The following is a 9,067-nucleotide window of genomic DNA, read 5'->3' as shown; positions in this document are numbered from 1 at the left end:
TTTCTGTTCTGACAACTTTCTATTTCAATTGTCAAAGGAGTGTCATTCCTGGATTATCCTCAGTACATTTTTGAAAATCTGCAGGCTTCTTCTCTTTCAGGGATAGTTGTAGCAAAATGCAGTCAACTTCCATTTAACCTCCAAACTGGCCTTCTTAATGCTGTGGTAACTATGAATGGCTTATGGTATGTGCTACAGGTATCTCTTTTCCTGGCTTATAACTCAGTCTCAGGTGACATTTCTATATTTTTTGCAACCTAGTATAACAGTGCTTTGTGTAACAAGTTTCTGAATCTACTGTACAGTAGATTATGGTTATTTTCCATTACTACTTCTTTTTCAATCATGTATATATATATATATATATATATATATATATATATATATATATATATATATATATATATTTACATTTAACTATTTATATATGTATATATATATATATATATATATATATATATATATATATATATATATATATATATACACACACACACACACACACACACACACACACACACACACACACATATATATATATATATATATATATATATATATATATATATATATATATATATATATACACACACACACACACACACACACAGTTATAACATGTTTTAAACCAATATGTGATGGGCAGCAACAACTATTTCTCTATCTAGCCATACCCATTTATGATTTTGTAAAGGTTCTTGACCAACAGGCAAATGTTTTGTCTTCTTGCAAAATCAGAGCCCCAGTTCCATTCTGGCATGTGTCCATTCAAATGTGACTTACTTATTCAAATCAAAATAATCCATTGTGGGAATTTCTTTCCTTTTAATGTTTACACAATTTAAAAATCTTTTCTAACTCCTTACTCCAATACTGTTACACATCATATATTTAATAATTTCCTTAATGGGACATTTCTGAAATATTCTGAATGAAATTTAAATTGATACTGTACCATTCCCAGAAATCTCATAAGTATTTTATTATCCTCTGGTGAGATACTGTACCACAGCTATAAATTTATCCTTATCTGATTTCAAACTTTATGCACCAAAAAAATAAAAAAAATAAATGAAGCATCACCACATAAACCAATAATCAAGAAATAAAAGAATAGTGCGTATATTTTTTTGTTTTATGTTAAACTTTAAGCAGCTATAAATGTGACCCATGTCTCTCAATCCCTTGAGTCTGAAGTGACAAACTAGCTCAGTTTGAGGTTTTTCTGTGTCCTTTGATCCAGTAACAGAATTAGTCTTCTTCCATGCTTTCCTACGGCCATATCGCATACGATTTTATTAACAACACTTCTTCTGGATGAAGACTTGACAACAGCTCAAACATCTTGAGCTTGACTAACAGCTTGTTTGGTGAAGCAGACAAATGTGGAACAGTGGTGGTAAACAGCTAGTGTTAGCTCACCCATCCTGGTGGTAGGAATGCAGTTCAGGTAACTGCTGGGCCAGAACGTATTGGAGAAGAGCTGCAGATGCAGATGCAGTGCCTGGCCAGAGATGCGTTTTTGGTTTTGCCAAGCAGCATTGAGAATAGTAGCCTTCATGAGACATGTTCAGAAAACTTATACCAACAAATAAAGGCATATTAGGCCCTCTTGTATATCAGCATGTACCTGTGCCACTGGGACATGTGTTAGAACCACATAGAGAAATATCCTGATAGCTGCCTGAATGACACCTTCCCACAATGAGATCTCACTTCTCTATGTGAAGGCTAATAGTGGCAGACAGTGTAATAGAAGACAAACCTGTAAGACAGAATTCAGTTGCATACATTACATAGGATATCATAATTCTATCTGACAGAATAATTCAAAATTTGTTATTGTTCCCTGTTGCTGCAGGTTTATGAGCTTAAATCAAAGTGTTTATCGAGTCTGCGACAAAACCTGAGATTACCTTCTGTCCATCCTTCCTGGAGAATGGGATGGTGATTCTTGCCAATATCTTGTTATGGCTAGAATGACAGGGCTTCAGGTTATCTGATAGAGCGAGATAGTGATGGTAGAGCCTGTTGGTACATGTTTGGAAGCACACTCACACATATGCAGACAAGGGGACAAAGGTGGTCATTCATTCATTCATTTACTGAAATGCTGATATCAGCATCAGGAGCAAGGATAGGCTATAAAGTAAAATAAAATAATTTCTTACTGCCGAGATTCTGGTGACAGTTCAATGCACCCTCATAGTTGTCTAGATCATGGTCTCATTTGGACAATGTATTGTCTTATCAAGGGGGAGGTTTAATTGAAAGCAGGCATATGGCAAAAATTATACACAAAAGCTTGCATGTATAAACTTTTTAATAAAGAGTCACAACAAAGAATGTTCTGTCTTTGTGTGATTGAACTTAGAAAAAGTAATGCTGACATGCATATGCTATGCCAATTATTTACCTCTCATTGTCCCAGAATTTAAAGGGCCTTAGTCCCTGATTCTTTTGTCTGTAGGGTAAGAGGTATGGGGTATGATGTATGCTACCACAGAAAAATATAGTGTTTGTTTATGTATTTATTTATTCATTTTGGCCTGTTTTTATCATTCTCATCAAGTAACATTTATCATTTTGTCTCTTACGGAACAAAGTGGAGTGGACAGTCAGTTAAGCATTCCCATTTGTTGTGGAACAGAAATCAAGTAGTACAGATGTAGATTGCAGGGTGATTTTTTTCTATATGTTTTTGTCTTTGTGCCTGCTGATCATCAAGCCTTTCCCCAAATGGATACAGTTAATTCATTCCATAACACCAGGTATTCTACTCAGTGGCTGGGTAAGACCAGTCCTGTGGGGGCATTATTCAGAAAGACATTTACCTGCTTAGAGCTGCATTCTGTGTCTGTCTCATCCTCCACTAATGTATTAAGCTAAAGTTTCTGAAAGACCTCCAATATTGGCTTTAATTGTCTGGATGCTTCTCTAGCAAGCCTGCTTGTTCCTAGAAAATTTTCCCAATCCTCCCACCCTTTTGCTGTGGTGGTTTAATTTATTTAGTTATTTGTTTATTTATTTTATTTATTTTATAGTTGTTTACTGGGAAAGTCCGACTGGGCATGGATACCATTTTTAGCAGAGGCCCGGGGAGAAAAGCTCCACAAAGTTTAGTATAAAAATACAGTAAAAGCAATACATGTTAGTAAAGTACAGTACAGAGTCAAAATGTTAAAAAGGTACAGTGTAAAGGTCAAGAAAGAAGCCAAAAAATTAAATATACTATAAGGAGCACAGTGTGTTACAATAAACAATACAATTGAAGGGACATTTTGGTTACATTCACCAGTGGCAAGTACAGAAAACATACATTGAATAAGAGTATAGAAAGAGTTGTTGCAAGCTTTAATATAAGGTTAAAGTAGGATATAAGCTAATTAAGTGGACTACCCAGGGTCAGAACAATTACATAATTTTATAAGGCTGTATTTCGGGCCTCCATTCCTTATTGTAATCTGATTCCCAAAGTCTCTCCCTCCTCTCTTTCATTGCTGTTGTCTGTAATATAAGCCGCTTATGTAGTCTATCCACCCATTGTTTTCCATAGATCCATAATACTGAATGTCCCCCCAGCAAATCAGTATTGCTCTTCAGTGAACCTCCTTTACTACATATTGTTTCTTGCTCATTTTCCTAGAGCTCACAAAGCTTGACATCCTGGCCTGCACTCCAGAAGGGTTTTACATATAGCCAATGTCATCCAGGTAAAGTTAAGCTCCTTTGCTTGCTAAACCAGACTTGCGTAACTTATTCTGAGTGATCACTACTGAGTCCTACTTTTATGTGTTCACTTTACTGTATTTTTGTGAAAAAATGATCTTCTTCTCACTGTTACCGCTGTAAGACTGCCTTGAAATCACCCTCAGCATGGGGTTTCCAGCTGCCTGTTTAATTTGTTTGTGGTAGTATTGCATTGTGGGTATCTTCTACTGTGGTTTTACATTAGGAAGACTAGGCTTATTCATCTTATGGCAGCAAGTGTTTTCTTGGTCAATCTGAGTTGGAAAATACAATAAAAGAGTCAAAGTGTAGTCATTTTATTGGCCAGAGGGCTCATTAGTTAGTTTTCTGTTTTTATCTGTGCTGCTATAAATTGTGCACATTTGCATGAGTTAGCAGTGCCCTGTACATTAGCAAACACCTAGAAAGCAAATTTCCTGTAGAATGGTCCATAAAACTGTATTGTATAAAGCCGCAATGTAGACCTTGCACAAGCTTAGAGTAGCTAGCTGGGCTTCAAGTGGCAATATCTACAGATTTAGTAGAATTCAGTATTGTGTAAGTATTAAAGTTCATAGAATTTAGTACTGTTTAGCATAATCTGTCTCCAAAAGCACCCTTATTAGTCTGCACCAACAAAGCACCCTTAACAGCCTTCTAACCCCAATACACCATCTTCTTGTAGCTCACCAATCAAAAGACTGGACAGCATAGATGCAATTTCCTAATTTCTCAATAGCCAGCTTGGTGGATATGGGCATCATAAGACAATGTAACAATTGTCTCATGTTTACTGGCAACTACTTAATCTGTAAATAAACAAATACTGTATGGAGAGGTGTACTTACACAATGACACTGGAGGCTAAACTCTTGCACACAAGCGCACATCAAGTTGTTGAAACCACACATATACACACACACACACACACACACACACACACACACACACACACACACACACACACACACACACACACACACACACACACACACACACACCAACCACCCATCTTACATAGCACAGAATACACACATAGACTAATGTATGCTGAGGCACTTAAAAGCAATCTTCCAAGTCAAGAAAGATTACCTAGACCACCCACTGTCAAAGCTATGTCTCAGCAAGCCCAAAGGCACTCAGAAAAAACAGCATCTAACACTACATGTACTGTCATTGTCAGTGAAGCCACAAACACTAAGTCTCTAAGGCAAGTTAACTCACTTCCCAGCACCCTTGTCATAGGGGACTCCATTGTAAGACATACTGATGAGCCAATAACAAGGCTGAACAAGGAGAAGTGAATGGTTAGTTGTCTATATGGAGCCAAGATCGGCCAAATCAGCACACACTCAAGTTATTGCACCACAGGTACCAGTATGATTCCATCATAGTCATGTAGGTGTGAATGACCTGAGATGTTCCTCTCTGGACTATATGAAGAGAGACGTCATGAAGCTTTCAGAATATGTGTCTCAGGCTTGTAAGAGCCTAACATTGAACAGCTCAGTACCATCACCTAGGATGATGTTACAACTGGATGTCTTTCTGGTGTCATTCTAAGGGATCCAATGCTTTGCAGCTTGGGAGGGCATGGTTAACAAACCATATTGCTTTGCCGGATGTTCTGCACCTTTCCTCTCTAAGCATTTAAATACCAGCTAAAACTTTATCCATCCCATAGTGCCTTTTTTAGGGAATGCCAAACTGACAAACCTACGGCCATAGCAAAATCAACTCAACTGAACCTCAAGGTGTTACTGCTCAATGGTAGGAACCTTAAACCTCCCCCCCAAAAAAAAACTACACTCCCTCCAAGCCCTCCTCATACTTGAGAATATAGACATATATACAGTTACCAAGACATGGTTTAAACGTTGCATTGCAAAGTTTCAGTGCCTTCCATACTTTTAGACCAATAGCTGCACAGACAAAGAGCTAAAGGTGGAGGGGTCCCAATTAACATCAATAACAAGCATATCTCTAGGATGGTCAAACAGGATGATGTGCTATGTGTAGATCATGGTAGACAAAATTCCATACCATATCCTAGCCAACTTTAGGTTACCCTTCATGTCCCAAAAAACTTACATTGGGCCTGCCAGAGACACTTACTATCCAACTTAACACTCTATTCATGGAAGACTTGAATTATCCCTCTGTAGACTGGGAATCCTTCTCCGCCTCAAGCCTACAGGCACAGAGAGATTCCTAGACTTTGTAAATGCAAACATCCTCAACCAAATAGGGAATACGAGCATTAGAGGCTCGCACATACTGGACCTCATGCTCATAAATATGGGATAACACTGCACCCCTTGGAAGATGCTGACATTTGTGCAATAACTAAGACCTAGGCTACAGAGAACACCCCAGCTATACCAGGTTACAATTCCTTCCACGTGTTCAGACCACAAACTGAAGGCATGAAAACTAAAGGAGGAGGTGTATCAATATTCATTAAAGATAAATACAGCTCTAGATTGGTTAAACAGCAAAATTCCCTTGAATTACTTCAGGTGCAATTGACTGTAGGTAAGACCCCTCTTAAGGTCATTGCCAGCTGTAGGACCCCCTCCATGAATTAGGACATCCACTCAGCCTACTTGGAACTACTCGAGTCAATCAAGATACAACCAAACACCCTAGTTTTTGGTGACTTTAATTACCTGTCCATAGACTGAGTAAACTATACATGTTCTAACTCACTTGCCCAAAGGTTCCTGGACTTCATTAACTCCAATGCCCTGGACCAGCTGGCTGACACACTCACAAGGGGCTCAAACATCCTGGACCTGGTGCTCACCAACATGAGAGACCGCTGCACCACCCCAAGTGTGTGGCTATCTCTGGTGAGATCTGACCACAAATCAATGTCTCGAGAAGTAACTATAACACAAGATCCCCCTTAGCAACAACTAGACTAAAGAACTTCTCCAAGACCAATTACAACCTCTTATGTGACAGCATAAATAGCTTCATAGCCCTTCCCCCCACCGATGGAACAGACACCTACGTTGAGCTATACACCGATGCTTTATACAAGCACCTGTACAATTGTATTGACTCTGCCATACCTGATAGAACCAAAGCAAGTTCTTCAAGGAAAAACAAAGCTGCCTGGTGGAAACTGCTATTAACAGGCTATACAACAGGAGGAAGAAATTGCTGTCTAAGAGTAGGAAGAAACACTCCCTCCTCAACTTAAACAAGCAAATAAAACTCCTAGTGAAGTCATCCAAAGCTAACTACGAATCCATATTAGGTTCCCTAAGGATAACCACAAGGCATGCTTTAGTTACATCTGTAAACAAATGTAAGGGCCAGATTTGCACTGAATACGTAGTTAATAGTGCTACATATATAGAACCTGTGGATATAACAAACCTACTGCCTGACAGGTTCAGTGAAAACTTTACTCCCAGTCACCGCCACATATACTCCAAAGCATCCATAACACTTGTCCCCCATCTAGTATCTAAGAGGAGCAGGTCTTAAATGTCCTCTCCAAGGCCAAAAACACAGCCTCTATGGGACCAGACAACATCTCGGGCTGTGTTCTACATGGGCTAAAACTGGAATTAGCATCACCATTGATCACACTTTTCAATCACAACCCAAGCACTGGCTTCATCCCAGCAGAATAGATACAGCTACTGTCATCCCTTTGCACAAAGGGGGTGCATCCATGGACCCCAGGAAATATAAACCCATTAGCCTGACAAGCCTTATCTGCAAGGCCATGGAACAAATAATCATGGACCTTATTAACACAGATATAGGAAATCTCCAAATACTCACTCCAGTTGGAGGGTGGCTTAATGGCTAAGGTGTTTGCCTTACAAACACAAGGTGCAGGGTTTGAGTCTCACAAGGGATAATTGGCTAAGCTTAAAATGGCTCGCAAGGGCAGTTAGCTTAGTACTGAACTATGAACCTATGAACCTATGAACCAATGCAGTTTGGCTTTGTCAATGGAAGATCATGCCTATTAAACGTGATGGAGGTGGACTTCCTTGAGACAGTCACCAAAGCCCTAGAAGTGGGCAAATCTGTGCATACTGCCTACCTAGACTTAGCCACGGCCTTTGACACAGTCCCCCATTCAGGCATCATTAATAAACTCATCCAGCTGGGTATCAACCGATATACTGACAGGTGGGTTGCAAACTCTCTCACTGATAGAACCCATACAATTAAAATAGGGGACTCCACTTCCTCCAGCAGACATGTAACCAGTGGTGTTCCACAAGGACCAGTTCTGGGACCCCTACTGTTTGGAGTCTACTTCTCTGAAGTACAGGCTAAAACTAAAGGACTGTGGCTGACAAAGTTTGCTAATGACTACAAACTGGAAGTGAGCATTGAAACCCCTAGCGATGTCAACATCCTGCAAGAAGGTCTTATGCAGACAAATGACTAGTACTAAAGTTGCGTCTTAAACTTAATGCAAAAAAATGCATTATCAACCCTTCGGCAAGGGTAATGCTCCAGCAAATTACCACATCAATAGCAATACACTAAACACAAGGTCAGTGGTGAGAGATCTGGACATACAGGTCGACAGCAACCTTAACTTGATCATCATGTCTCCACAGTGGTGAGAAGGGCATTCTATACTGCTCATATCATAAGTAAGGGCATTGTCTCCAGAAAAAAAGAGGTAATAACCCCCTGTGCTCTTCCCTCATCAGGCCAATAATAGAGTACAGCGCTTCCTTTGGTATGTTCCTTTCCAAACACCTGCAGCAACTGGAGAGACCACAAATGTTCCTTACAAAGAAAATTCAAGGTCTTCAAGATCTGTCTTATGTGGACAGTCTGAAATCATTATCACTTTACTCTGTGTCCTGCAGACTGTTCAGAGGTGACCTGTGCCTTGCATATAGAGCAATCTCTGACCCAGCCTTAATGGAAATGCTGCGCATTCGCAAGTCAAATAATACATGGGTCACTCAATCAAAGGACCTTAACCTGGTATGTAACATCAACAGAACTTGCTGGAGAGACAGATTTGTCTCACAGAGGTTGCTCCACCTTTGGAACAAGCTTCCTATTCATGCTAATAAAAGCCTCTAGTTGGCTCTATTTAAGCGTAATTTCGACAATTGGATGAGTAACCAGAAATTCACTCTGGGGGTTCCACTTCTGTCCTTTTGGACAGTGGCAATAGGTGCTGATTTTAGTGTCTGCTTGAACCAGACACCTTTGGGAACATGGGTTGAACTTGGTTAGGCTTGTAAGAGCCATGGGGCCATTAGCTTAGTAACCTCTGTAATCCTATGATCCCACCCCAAATATCTCATTCTCCTTGGTATGGTCCAGTCATAAAGCTGTC

The sequence above is a fragment of the Protopterus annectens genome, chromosome 8.part0, assembly GCF_019279795.1.
Source record: "Protopterus annectens isolate FY-2018-M chromosome 8.part0, PAN1.0, whole genome shotgun sequence".
In the NCBI taxonomy this organism is placed as follows: Eukaryota; Metazoa; Chordata; order Ceratodontiformes; family Protopteridae; genus Protopterus; species Protopterus annectens.
This window is presented reverse-complemented; position numbering follows the sequence as displayed.